Below are 15,596 nucleotides of genomic sequence, written 5' to 3' on the forward strand. Positions count from 1 at the left end.
AGTGGCAATTATTCGAGAGTCGCCGAGGGTGACTTGCGGATCTTCGGACCGAGGAAGGCGTACGACGTACCTTCCGGAGTGAGTTCGGGTGGTAGTATTGGCATAGATTTCTTCGCATCGTTTTTCCTCAGTGGAATACGTAGGGCCATGATCGATGGCTTCGAGTTCCCAGAATTTCTGAAGCGCTGTTTCTAGAGATCGATCGAGTGTCGACAGGTAACACACCGGTGGTGCGATGGAGGAGTTGATGGCAGTTTTCCCAGAGACTGTCCATCCAAAAAGGGTGTCAACCAAGAAAGGTAGACCGGCACCGAGTGACAGACGGTTACCTGTGTGGATTTCATGGTAACATTCACCGCCGATGATAATGTCGATCATGCCCGGAACATTAAAGTTCGGATCTGCTAGTGGAAGCTTTGGTATGTTCCATGATGCAGTATTAATAGCGATAGTGGGTAGATTGGCAGTAGGCTTCTTCATGATTAGGAATTCGAGTGTGGTGGAAAAGGGTTTAGATTGGGATTTGATCGTTGCGGAAATCTGCCGCTTGATCTGCTTCATTGATTCTCCGATTCCAGCAACTGCAATATCTACGACGGCTTGACGGGTGGCAAGAGCATTTGCCAGCTTCTTGGTGATGAAGTTTGACATCGCAGCGGAATCAAGAAGTGCTCGAGCGGTGATTTCTTTGCCGTGCTTGTCGACGATGGAGAGAACAACCGTTTCCAATAGGACCGTGCTTCTACTTGATTGAACGGATAGATTCACTTCGGGTGGATTCGACGATCCAGCGGTCCCAACGTTCGCTGACGTGGATGGAATTGGTTGCTGCATAGACGTGTTCGACGAGCCGGCAGGGTTCGGCGTGGATCTTGCTGGTGCAACTTGGTCGTGTAATAACGTATGGTGCTTGGCGTGGCACGTTCTGCACGAAAACTTCGACTTACACACCTTCGCTTGATGGTTTGGGCGGAAACAGTTCCAACATAAACTTCGCTGTGAAACCAACTCTCGACGTTGCAAGACTGGCATATTGGCAAACGTCGGACATTGGAACAGCTGGTGCTTCTGTGGGCAAGCATGGCATTGTGGAACGATTGGTTTGGGTTCGTTGGTAGCACTGTTGACGATGGACTTGACTGTGGAGGATTTCTTCGGAGCTGGGCCGGCCACCTTGATGCTGGACCCTTGGGAACGATACTGCAGATCACTAGAGACGGACTTCAGCATCCGGACTTGTTGCGTGAGGAACTCGATCAGTTCATCATACTTGACTTCGTCTTTCTGTCGAGTTTCCTGCTCCCAGGCACGCAACGTGTAGGAATCGAGCTTGTTGCAGAGAATGAACGTGAGCGGGGTGTCCCAATGCTGAATTGGTTCACCAAGTTTCGCTAAAGCCTTCACGTGTCGTTGGAAGTCGTCCACCAGAGTGTTCAGCTCCTGCACCGACTCACGCTTCATCGATGGCAGTTCGAATAATCGCCGAAACAACTCCTTCCGCAAAAACCGCTTGTTGTCGTATCTCTTCATGAGCGCATCCCAGGTTGGTGCGTAGTTGTCCGCTTGGATATCGACACTCTCAAACGGCTTCCTGGCATCTCCTTCTAAAGACTGCAGCAGATATTGCAACTTGTTCACCATAGGAATGTCATCGTTGCCGTGGATCATGGATAGAAAATTATCCCGGAAGGAAATCCAGCGCGATTCGTCTCCAGAGAACTTTGGCAGGTCGATTTTCGGCAAACGATGATGGAATCCAGTCACGTTATGAAGCGGCGCTAGTGTTGATGACGTCATCGTTGAATTAAGAAGCGGATGATTCCGCTCCGTGGGTCGCTTGGCGAGAAGAAAGCCCTTCATCTTGCAGAACCGGTTCTCAAACTCATTCCGCATCGCCATGTGGTGTTCAAAGTTTTCCTCATCATCTAGCTTCTCGATCTCGGACTGGATATGCAGAAACTCCTTGTTGGTTCGATTCAGCGTTTCCAACCGCACGACGACTTCACCAGAATCCCTTTCGAGGTCGTATTCGCTAATGAACCTTTCCACCACATCTCGCGTTGCCAATACTCGTTTAAGAATCAGCTTATCCTCCGCCAACTTCTTATCCTTTTTGCCCGTCATCACTTACTACCACCACGAATCACTTGACTGCGCGAACCTAAACGTGAACAACACAAAATCGCACGAATAACTCCTTCCCGTCGCGTTGTGCTGCTCGTACGCGAACGACGGAAACACCACGGATAATCGAACGTGTATCTCCTTCCCGTCGCGTCACGTGATGCTTCTACGCGAACACGGAACGAACGACCGATAGAGAACACGTAAAATCGTAACGAATAATCCTTCCCGGCGCGGTTACGTGTCTCCTTAAACGATTCGCGGATCCGCTAAAAACGCCACCGCGCAATCGTAGGATATTGAAAATCAATTAATAAATTGAATGATTTAATTGGGTTTGCCACCGAACCAATAAATGTGTGCGACACTGTAAAGCGCACCTAAGGCAATTATCTAACAGGCTAATTGGGTGAGCCTATATGCCACCGCATATGATATTGCCAAACTTCTACGTGCGCTTATTCTACAAACAAACGAATCGATCGTTCTTCGCCTAGCAATACAAGCATGCAACGTTACACGTTATTCCTCACACAGTACGTACTATGGGCTTCTGTAAGGGGGGCAAAGGTTGGCTCCGATCGTGTGTGCAGCAATATGCTGATCAATAGAGATAGCTTGAATGGCCTACCTTCTGTGGTCATCGTCCTCTGACCACTTACCACAATGGCGAATACCACCAATTCGCGCGTCGATTTGGGCTTGGATGCTTCCTCCGATCCGGCTCGAAGGACCAATGTTCGAGCGTGGAGCTCTAATTGCCGGCCACCGGAGGTTTTACTACCCGCTATGTGCAATAGCGGCGCACCAAATCGTGGGAACGTGAAATTCACCACCACAGCACTTCACAATTACGGTTTCAACCGAAAACAGTAGCCACAATTTGCACTAAAATTTCACACCAGGTGCACGAAACCTGGTTGCCACAGGATAACGTTCGCGCGCGATCTCTTCTCTACTAAGGGTTGATTAATTGCCACCGTTGGCCACAGCCGAAGATATAGTTTCGGATTCGAGATAGAGATTGTCATTTAATTTGCACTGCTCACTAAACTTTATTGCTCGGGAGAACGGACGAGGGAAAGAAAATGCTACCGATCGTTTTGCTAGTCTATTTTGTACTATTTCTTGATGCTGAGTATTGGGTATGTTACGTAACAATTTGCATTTGATTGAATGGGTACGGTGGTGTGTAGTGTGTTAACAATTTGCCTTTACAGTGGGTCATACAATTATGGTGACGGGTTGATTGTTTCAAATTCAGGGTCGTTTTTGAATTCAAAGAACTTAACTCTAGAACTATTTATAACTATTTACAATTATATACATTTGATCAGCATACTGATCATAATGTTTGTATTGTTATCTACCTAAAATGTCCGTTAACGACCTGAGTTACTCAACAATCACCGCGTGAGTGTATAGAAAGATAGGTATTTAACTTATAATTGTCGTTCTACCTATGCATATAACTATTTAAGCTTGATGTCAATAAAACTCTTTTCATTTTATCTAAGTCATTTGTGAAAAGAAGTTAAAGATGGATCAACAAGATTTATCGCGCATTAAAATTTTGAGATGTTGCGCCGGTATAAACAATCCTAAGTGCAGGCGTAACCAGTTTTCGCAACACATACGTGCTATGGGATATAGTCATCAGCTTGATGAAACTATGCATATTTGTGAGTCATGTCGCTTAGTGATCAGGCTCCACAGAAGTCCGCCTAAGAAAAAACGACGTTCGGGTGGAGGCGAAGTGAATCAAAATCCACAACCACCAACAAGCGGTCAGGCCTCCAATGAAATGCTAGGTAAGATAAATTTACTTTGCAGCACATTAAACGACAATGATTGTTTACATAGAACCCATATCAATATATTAATTCGACATTATTGTATATTTCAGAAGCAGTCCCGTCCTGTTCATCTTTGCCATCCGTCCCATCAGCGGATGAATTACTAGGCCCCTACAACGTGGAAAAATTCAACAGTATTATTGAAACTTTGAATTTGTCCCCAATCTCGTCGAGAAACATGAGGAGCTTGGACTATCGAATTAAAAAGTCAGTGGAGATCACCAAAGCTGTACGCCATGACATACTAGGCATGGATGTAATGGACGTCAACAAGGTGGAGGCATTCGAGGAAATCATCAATCAGTTGAAAGAAAAATTCAACTCACCTGGTATTGACAGAAATGACCAGTTGAAAATATTATCGGTTCTTCCTAAGTCGTGGTCGATCAACAAAATTGTCGAGGAGTTCGAGGCACCAATTTACATGGTAAGACAAGTGAAACAACTTGTGAATGAACAGAGCATTCTATGTACCACAAGGGCTCGAAGTGGGCATGGAATTAGTGAAACAGATAAACAGGTTGTTATTGATTTCTTTGATAGTGATGATATTAGTAGGCCTATGCCAGGAGCCAATGACTTCGTTTCTGAGTACCGAAATGGTAGCAAAGAACAAGTTCAAAAGCGTCTATTGATGATGTCTCTTAAAGAGGCGTACATGATTTTTGAAGAAAGATGCCAAAATGTAGAAATTGGTTTTACTTTGTTTTGCTATGTTGAGGCCTAAACATTGTAGGCTTCTCGATAGCACAGGAATTCACAATGTATGTGTGTGCACATACCACGAAAATGTTAAACCAATGCTTAACAGTTTAGGAATTGTCTCTCAGGCAGAAATTTGTGAATAACTGTTATGCGATGTTTTAGTAAGAACGACTGATTGTTTTTTTCGAGAAAGTGAAAAGTGTAATTCCAAAGAAAATATTACAGGAGAACTAATCTCGCTTTTAGAGGAAAGCGACAAAGAAGATGTAGTTTTTCAGCAATGGCTCACCACCGATCGCTGTAACTTAGAAACTATAATAAAGCCTGTTGAAGAATTTGTTACGTATTTCGTGGAGAAAGTAGATAAGCTAATAACTCATGATTTTATTTGCAAAGAACAGTCTTCTTTTCTACGAAACAAAAAAAAAACTCCTTAAAACAAGGTGAAATACTGGTAATTAGCGACTTTTCTGAAAATTATAGTTTTATCATACAAAACGCTGCTCAAGGATATCACTGGAATAATTCCCAAGCAACGATACACCCATTCGAGATTTACCATAAAAAAGATAATAAATTGGAAAACGTTAGTTTTATTATAATATCAGAAGTGTTGACCCATGATACAGTAGCAGTTCAGCTATTTATTTCAAAATTGATAAATTTTGTTAAACAAAAAATAAATTTCTCAAAATTTATTTTTATGTCAGATGGAGCTGCAGCTCATTATAAAAATAAAAAAAAAAAAATTTGCCAGCTTATGTAATTTCAAGAAAATATATGGATTGGAAGCAGAATGGCACTTTTTTGCCACATCCCACGGCAAAGGCCCCTGTGACGCTATTGGTGGCACTCTCAAGCGAATGGCAAAAAGAGCAAGTCTTGCAAAAGACTATGGAAACACAATCGCAACTCCGCGAGAACTATTCGACTGGGCAGTGAAACAAACTGATACATGTATCACCAAATTAAATTTCTGTTATATATCTAATGAACAGTATGTTAAAATGTCAGAGGAATTGATGGAATTGTTTGATAAGGTTAAAACTGTCCCTGGTACCCAAAAATATCATTGTTTTATGCCTATTAGTGCCTACATTGCAGCCAAACGGTATACCAATTCAGAGGATGAACCAAAAATATTCAATTTATTCAGTAAAGCCCAAAAATAATGTAAATATTCATGTGCAGATACTACGTTTAAGGATATATAGCAATAATAAAAATAATGATGCATGATAGAAAAAAACCACGACTTTTTTTATAAGCATAATATTGACCCTTTCCAGACACCTGTTAAGATTGGCTTTGACCAAATAAGAAATAAAATATTATTGTGATATCTTTCCAACCATTAAAAACCCATCGGATTGTTCGACGGAGTTCATTTTCTCATAAGCGGTTTGGTGCGAGATCAATTGTATTTAATTAAAAAAAAACTCTGTATAATTCCGTTTTATTTCTTTTAACTACTCCCAATAAATCAAATATAATCTATTTTGTGATTAAAACTCATTTATCACTTCAAAATATGAGCATACTAGACTATTTAAAGCGAAATAAAAGAAATAAAAAAAAAAAAAATTTGACTTTAAAAATTCGTTGTTAGAAAAACTTTTTTTCCTAAAATATGCAGAATTTGCAATGTATGGACGACTTTTAGTAAATTTAATTACGAAACTTTTTGCTTAAGGATGATCAAAATCTGAAATGGCCGTTTTTTTAAATCGACTTTAAAGTTTTGAATCATTGTTTTTTCGGTGTAGAAAATGTTTTTTTTTTCAATATTTTTTTCTAAAACTTCAGGAAATTACACGACAGTCTACCATACAACACTTTTTTGTAGGTCTTACCGTTTTCGAGTTATACGGGTTTATAAAAAAAGTAAAAAAAAACTTTGACCCTTTTCAAATGTTAGTCTAGATCGATTTTGAAAATACAAAATATGCAAAGTATCTTAGTTTCACATATTTTTGACATCCAGAAAGTTTCATTGAATTCTGAAGGGGTGCTGCCAATCGCGTGTCGAGTTGGCGTGAAATCCGTTATAGGGTAGGTATACCAGTTTTGGCCACCTTAAGGAAAAATATTGTTTATACATAAATCAAAAGACCTTTGGTTACTGTAAATACATCAAACGAAAGCTTTCAATCCATGCTCAGAAGGGAAAATATAAAAACTAATCAGAAACTTTGTTTTTGTATTTAAAATGGTGGTGGCGAATACTGGACCACTTGCACCAGTATTCGCCACGATTTTAATTTCGATTCCTAAATTCGCCACTTACGTTGATTTCTTATGGAGGGTGGCGAATCAGGAACAGGTGGCGAAAAATAGGTGCAAAGGAGCAAACATTTTAAGAAAAATGATTTTTTTCTATTATTTTCTGAGAAAATTATGCGGTTTCTAAGAATTTTTCCGTATCATCTTAAAGCAATTTAGCGAACACTAAACAATTGGCACCCATATATGTCGTAAAACGGTATATAATCTGGGGTGGCGAATAACTGGTACATGGCGAATACCGGTACACCTTCCCTATTGAAGCCCGCCCTTTCCATAACACCTTCTAGCGCAATATTGAACAGGAGACAGCGGAAGATGTAACTTGCTAACTCACTGGCTTAAGGGATTGGGATCTTCAGGGTCGTATGGACATTCGATTCACCCAATACGCAAGCAGAGGATGATTGATTCAAGCATGAGTCAAATTTCAACTCTTCACAAAAAGGATGAATACAGAATAGGCAAACATATCACATATTAGAGAAGGGGGGGGGGGTCTTGAATGCTTAGTGCTCAACAAAGGACAAGGTTTGATGGTTCCTTTTGAACCCGGAGGACGACACAAAGAGAACTTGGTGAAGGCCTTTAGAATTCAGGGCTGGTCTCTCTACAGATTTAGCTAAACCTGAGGCTTTAACATTCAACAACAATTTTTTTGTGACGTCACATCTTGGGTACTTAGCTTTTAGGTGTTCTCACGGATCCGGAGTTTTGCTGTGGTGTTGGTGGGTTGGTGCATGGTAGGAGGATGGCAGGATCACGATGGCCGATGCCGGTGACGCTATTCTTAGCGGCCAAAGACAATGGCGGCACGCACTCGGGTTGTAACACTTCCCAACGGTCACATCATCGAGGTCAACGGAACCGGGACATCGGAAGCTGGCTAGATCTTCCCGGAAGGCACACCGACGGCACTGCACTGACGATCTTGGACTAAAGTACAAAAGAAAAAGGTCCCTTGACGTGGACCTGGACACCAAGAATTAGCACCCTGCGACGTCACTACCTAACCTCTACTTTTCCGCTGTTTCACTGATAATTACCTTTTTCTATTGGTTTTGCTTGTTTGTTGTATTCGTTATTTGTTCGTATTACTGTTCGTAGCTAGTTTTACTATAATTTCCAATGATGCATTATTTTAGGTTAGATTTTTAGATATAACAATACTAACCACACTAATTACATTTTAACATACTGTTTCTTCTAACAAGTTTAATATAACTTTACTAATTTTTAACAAATAAGATTTTCACGTAACCTAATTTAAGAAAAGAAGCAACACAGAATTAAAAGGAATTTCACCAATAAAGCAAAACTATCACCATTAAATATACTATTTACACGCGCGCACTCTACTTCCTTTGGGGATCACTTTTTGATAAAAGAGATTGGATTTCTACAAACCGGCTTTTTATATAGAATGCCGATTCGCATAATTTCAATCGGTACAGACAAGTAGCCAACCAGTCCGGGCCCATCCCGAGCAAAGGCGGATAACTGGATGATATCAAATTGATAACAACTTTTATTATCGCTGTTATCATTTTGATATTATGTTATCTATGATAACGGAATGATAACAAAATTTTTTATCATTGTATCCGTGACAGACATTTTTGATAACAGGTTGATAACAAAATATGTTATCATACATATTTTCTACAACATTTTTATAAAGCGTGTGATATTAAACAAAGTTGACTTTTCGTCATACAAAATTCTGTAAAAATATTTGGAGCGTAAGTTTAATCCAGAATACTCATCGCTCAAAATTTTTCCCTGATAAAAATCAAAATTATATGCTGATGTGAATTTAGTTCCTGTGCTTGTTATTTTTTACGGGTGGCTTGCAGGGCCTGACACCAACCCCCTAGATTTCCGGAGGATCATTTGCCCTAAATGTTCGCAGGGCCACAGTGCGCAGATTAGCTTAGAGTACTTCTCTGGCACTCTGACGGTGCTCAGCTGCCCCCTGACATGTGGAACAGACGCTGTTGTGAGCCGCTCCTAACATGGAGTACAGCCGCTCCAGGTTTGCAGAAGCAAAAGCTAAAGCAAACCCTAACACCCCCCCCCATCCCTGTAGGCATACCACCAGAGTTCCCACCGAAGTTGGTTACCATATCTTCCCTAAGGTTACTCGTACACCGGCCAGTACCGCGAGGAGGTAGGGATAGGAGTTACTGGGCAAGAGGCTAAGAACCACACAAAGGGCTCAATTTTATTCCTGCAGGTACGCGAGGTACCAATGGTACACCATGCCCAGCCATTTACCGTGCCACGAATTTTATCATTTGCAGGGTGTCTACTCATTTACAGAAATGAAATTCCCTGAGATTTTCAGGTTTTTCCAGGTTAAAAAAAAAAAGATTCTAAATTCTGGAAATGCTAAAAAAAACTAAAATTTAGGTGATTTTTATTTGATTTCCACAAAAAAAAATTCTTTTCAAATGATCTGAAAGTACAGAATCAAAAGCAGATGAAGAATATTTCCCCTAGAATGGCATTCTGAACCATGGATATCAGCGATACACCCACAAAATTTCTTTTGAGGGCATATTGTATTTTTTTCAAGATGATATCTTGGAGAAATCGAGTCTGGTAGCGTTTGATAGTCTTGGAAATAAGAATTTTAGATATCTCTCGACAAAAACGACGATACGTGGATTATGAAAAAACAACATCCCATCATGAAATTTTGGTTCCTCATATCTTTAAGAATGATTCTAAGTGTGTAAGACTTTTCAGAGTCCCTTGACATTACGACAAGTATTACTGCTAGTTTTACCTGGTCTTACCGTGGATTTCTTTCACATATTACACCAACGATCTTTTCAGGAGTTTGTAATTTTTCAAGAACTTTATAAGAAATTCTTCCGAGGATTTAGTTTTTGATACCTTCAAGAATTCAATCTGGAGTTTTTCTGAGTATAATCATAGAAACTGTAGTAGATAAAAGGCCCATGGGAAATATAAAATAAAATAAAATGTAATGCAAACTTGTCTTTGTAGTTCTTAGCGTGTTTGACTTCCAACCGATCATTATAAGTTCCCCGGAAGAAAGAAAAAAAGCTATAGGAAAGGGGAAATGACAAACGGGAGAAATCTGGTTGGGCTAAATTGATCGTTCTTCTCGATGTCACAAAGAGCGTGCCTGGCCGAGTGAGAGAGAGCCGTACTCGGGTCGAGAACGAACGACGAGGTTGCGCTAGATGAATGCTTTGGATCGATCGGTTGCCTGGAGTGAGAGTGTGTGATGGGAAAACGAACGATGAGTCGATGCCGAACTGAGGGTTCGGTTCACCAAATGAAAAAGTTGAATGCGAAAGAGAGCGGGGAGATATTTCGGGGCGTTTGGCTTCGGGTAGCTAGCAGCGGGTGTGATAATGGGTGATGGAAAACGAACGATGGGTCGAGGCCGGACGGAGGGTTCGGCTCGACGAATGGAAAGGTTGAAGGCGAAAGAGATGGGGGATAGTTCGGGACGTTTGGCTTCGTGAGAGCGTAGGTAAGAATGAAAAAAAAAAGTCTTTCGATGAAAAGTCTCTCGGGAGAAGCAAAGAAGCGAACCGACCCGAAGCGGCTTCTGATTGATCTGAGTTCAGGTTCGCCGTTGCTGCGGCGGAACGGGTTCTTCATTCTGTTGACAGATGTATGTGCGATTGGACGCGTTTTGATAGTACAAAAACCTTGCTTCGGAGTCCCGAATTGTAGTTTGTTAATTTAACCGGAGATCTATAAGTGATTCGGAATAAAAAAATGGCGAAACGTTACGACAGTGGCGCAGTGGACGCTCCCGTCCGGTAAGTAGTTGTTCTTTGGGGTAAGAGAAGAAATATCGAAAAACAAAGCGATTAGTGAAATCACGTTTGTCAAACAAAATGGCGGAACAGTCTTCCACCACGTGGAGTGGAATTGAAACTTTTTTTTTTCAATTGTTGCCGGCTGGGGAACGGAGAAAAGTTTATCGAATTGAGGGAAGGAGTGAGAAAATTAAATTAATTACCAGGTATCAGAGCGGCTTGCAGCTTAGTTTTATTTTATTCAGTGGTTAAAAATGCAAAAAGGGAATGTGATATACGGACGGACAAGTGATAGAAAGGAAGACGATTGCTTTACATTTCCGAATGTTTCACGGTTAAGTTTCCATAAGTTTAAAATCATTGTAGCGAAAGAAACTGAAAAAAAAGTGAGATAAACAGTGTAAAATTAAAGCCAAAAATGGCGTATCGGATCTGTTAGTTTTGGTTTTTTTAAACACGTGGTAAAGAAAGAAATAATGGAAAAAGCGAGAGGACTTCTTACCAAAGTAATGGAGCGAGAGGACTCCAACTGAAAAAAAAAAAGAGCGAGAGGTCTCTTGAAGTGGAAACAGAAATTATCGGACAAAGAAAAGGAGCCAAAAATGGCGTATCGGATCTGTTAGTTTCAATTTTTTAAACACGTGGTAAAGAAAGAAGTAATGGAAGAAGCGAGAGGACTTCTTACCAAAGTGTAAGTATTCTATTTTCGCATTACGATGCATTGTTAGCTGCCATGTTGTATTACGGTAAAGGACAATCACTTAGCGAGGAAATGTAGGATGCTTACGATGAGGGTGACTTACCTAACCAAGAAAACCACTACTGAATGAAAGACGATCATCCGAGGCAGTGATTGTCAAGGCGGAATGCAACGTTGCCGCATTCGTAACGGCTTGACAGTTCTATGGCTGGCGCTGAACATACTGTTAAGCAAGGTGCACACCCCACACAAAGTAATGGAGCGAGAGGACTCCAACTGAAAAAAAAAGAGCGAGAGGTCTCTTGAAGTGGAAACAGAAATTATCGGACAAAGAAAAGGAGCGAGAGGACTCCTAATGGAAATATGAAAGAGAGAAAACAAAAGTTCGTATGATAATAATAAGAATCAAAATAAGAAGCGCAGAAAACTCAAAAAAAAAAACGTAATTTAAAAAAAAAATGAAGAAGAGGCGCAATGAACGAATGGTAAAGAATTTTTTTTTCTGATTTTTTACAGGAAAATGAAAAAGAAGGAAGCGAAAATCGACATGATAATGAAAGAGTTGGCAGAGGAAAAGTCTGCTAGGGTGGAGTTGAGCAAACAGTTGGAGAAAGCAAATGAAACGATCATGGCATTGCAGACGAGTTTGAGAACCCCTCGGAGTGAAAGTGTCGATACCGTAGTGTTCTCAGGAAATGCGGGTCCTTCTAGCACTCAGCACAATGGAAATGAGTCTGGAGTTGAAATGTCACGATTCATGACGTCAGTGAATCAAATGTCTATTTCCTCCATTAACGTGCCTGAGTGCAAACCTTCTGTCGTGGGTGAGCAGATTGGACGGCGAGATTACGAAGCATGGATTGATCTACTGAAGGATTCGATGAAGTTGGCAGGAGTTGAGGACGAGCCGACTAAATTTATCATCCTTAAGGTGAAGTCTGGTCCAATGCTTTTGGACATCTTCAAGTCTACGAAGTCAACACCGGAAGGACCCGACGAAGTGGAATTCCCGTATTCAAACGCTTTGTTCAGACTAAAGACATATTTCGGGTCAGCGTCGGATGTTATGCTGCAACGGCGTAAGCTAGCGCTGATGATCCAGGCACCGGAAGAATCGGACCTTGCGTTCATTATGAGAGCCGGCTCGATTGCCCGTCTCTGTGATTTCAGAGAAGGCAAAGAGTTCGAAGAAATCGTTAGCGCAGTAGCCACCCATGCGAGGAACAAAGATGTGCGGGTTGTCGCTTTAAAGATGTTGAACAAGCAAGGATCATTTACGGAACTGGTCGACGCGGTGCGCGAAATCGAGGCAGTGGCGATGAACGAACAATTCTACTGTTTGCGTCATAACAAGCCGGAAGAAGCAACGGTGGCAGCGGTTACTGCAGGCTTTCCCAAGGAAGGATCATCGCGTCGCAATTTGAACTATCGTACGACATCGCGTGGAAGATTTGGGCAGCATTCAGCGGGCCACTCCCGATTCCAAAATCGATCACTGGACACAAGAGGATATGGCAATTTTCGTGACAAGGCGGCTTACCGTTGTTTCAGATGTGACAGCGTGTACCACAACGCTGAGACCTGTTTCGCAATCGATAAAGTTTGCCTGAAGTGTGGCCGTAAAGGCCATATTCAAAGAGCTTGTCGGGCGTCGTTCAAAACGGAAAATCATCGTCACCTGGTGAAAGAGGAGCCTACCGCAAAGCCTGCTGAGGTGGCAGCAATTGAGGTTGAAGCAACAGCGAAAGCAGAAGAGCAAATGGAAGAGAAAAACGTAGGTGTTGATGGTTTTCATTAAAGTAATTACGTTGATAACGATGATTTACGTTGGAAATCTTGAATTTTTCGTTTGTCAATAAAGTTGAATTCGATTGACATTTATCTAACTTGAATTTTGGCTTTTTTTCCATCAAGAATGCCCTAGTACATCAATGCTTTTAGCTTTGGAAGGAGTCTACTCATAAAATTTAATGAATGCTTGTCACATTCATTGATGTTTGAGTGGATACTGTTCCAAAGAGTATGGATTTAAAATTACGCAGAGAAATGGGCGCTAGCCACATCCATTTATCTTTGCGTAGATTTTTCTATTGAATTTCTGCTAAATAAAATATGACAATGATTTTTGATGTAATTTTATATGGAATGGATTGTAGTTGTAGTTAGATTGAATTTTCCTTGCATTTTAATTGGATTTAAATTGTAATGGGAACAAATTTGAATTTGATTTGGACTGATTGTGATGATTCAAGCATGACCTAGTACATCAATGTTAAAAGCGATATATCTAATAAGATTTCCTTTCAATAATTTTTATAAATATTTTGTTACAGTTGCATATTGCAACGTTTACGGCAGCAAGAGCATCAATAGACGAAGGTATCGTAAAAGCAACAGTGGCAGGATTAGAATGTGAGTTCCTTATTGATTCCGGGGCACAAGTGAACACGATAACGGAGCATCAATTTGTCAAATTATGCACTGACGATAGATACAGGAAAGGTCTATTCAATAGGCAAACGAGTACCGATCGTCCTTTGAAGGCATATGCGACTGCTGGGGAGATACCTGTTCTATCCACATTTGAAGCCTTTTTGCATATTTCCGACAATCGACCAACTCTTCTCGAAAAATTTTATGTGGTCAAGGAGTGCAGATCATTGTTAGGCAGAGCCACAGCGACAAGATACAATGTTTTGTTGCTAGGATTACAAGTTCCGGTGAGCTCAGGAAAATATGTAGCGCACTCCTGGTATGAATCTAATGACATTTCGGCAGTGATGGTAGACGAAATCTTTCCAAAATTCAATATCCCTCCTGTACTCATTAGTTATGACAGGACGCGGCCTCCATGTCGCAACATATTCATGAACATTCCAATAGCTGTTAAGCCGATTGTCGAGAAAAGACTCCAGCAACTTCTCGCAGCGGGAATTATTGAGTATGTAACAGATGATATGGACAACTCGTTTTGCTCGTCAATTCTAGCAATCCCTAAAGGAAAGAACGATATAAGGCTAGTTATAGATCTTAGAGGTCCGAACAGTTATATTCAAAGATCTCCTTTTGCTATGCCTAGCTTGGAAAAAATATTAGCTGAGATAGACGGCGCACAGTGGTTCTCGACCATAGACCTGACTAACGCGTACTTCCACATCGAGCTTGATGAGAAATGTCGCCATCTCACTAACTTCTGTACCGAATTTGGGATGTTTCGCTGCGTCAGGCTACCCTTCGGTCTGTGTAACGCGCCGGATATTTTCCAGGAAGTCCTGCAGAGGAAAATTCTCGGTGGCTGTCGCGGCGTCAAGAATTATTTAGACGATATCTTCGTTTTCGGAAAAACCCCCGAGGAACATGATGAAAATCTTAAAGAAGTGATGGCCCGCCTTCGAGATCACAATGTTAAAATTAATGAATCCAAATGTGTGTTCAAGAGCCAATCAGTTAAGTTTATTGGATTTAAGATCACTCCACAAGGGTGGCAAATTGAGGAGGAAAAGATGCGAGCTATTGAGGAATTCAGAACACCAGAAACTGTCGCAGAGGTTAAGAGTTTTTTGGGTTTGGTGACATTTGTTGACAAATTCGTACCACATCGAGCAACACGAACCGAAAAACTACGAGCTTTAGCAAATGCAGAAACCTTTTATTGGTCCGAGCTAGAAGAGCAAGAGTTCAGTGCATTCAAGAAGGAGGCTGTTAAAATGATTAAGACACTGGGATACTTTAACGCATTGGATAGGACGGAGATATTTGTCGACGCTTCAGCAGTTGGTCTCGGAGCTGTCTTAGTACAGTTCAATGACAAGGGAACACCAAGGATCATTGCCTGTGCGTCCAAAGCTTTGACAGCAACAGAGCAACGATACCCACAAACACACCGTGAAGCTCTGGCTGTAGTATGGGGTGTCGAGCGCTTTGCTTATTATTTGTCGAGCAAATCGTTCGTTATTAGAACTGATGCCGAAGCGAACCAGTTTATATTCGGGGGAAAGCACCGAATCGGTAAGCGAGCTATATCCCGCGCCGAAGCGTGGGCTCTGCGGTTACAGCCGTTTGATTTTTCTATTCAGCGGGTCCCAGGTGAATTGCTGGCTATTTCCAAATTTAATCATAAGG

Source organism: Aedes aegypti, chromosome 3, assembly GCF_002204515.2.
Source record: "Aedes aegypti strain LVP_AGWG chromosome 3, AaegL5.0 Primary Assembly, whole genome shotgun sequence".
NCBI classification, from domain to species: domain Eukaryota; kingdom Metazoa; phylum Arthropoda; class Insecta; order Diptera; family Culicidae; genus Aedes; species Aedes aegypti.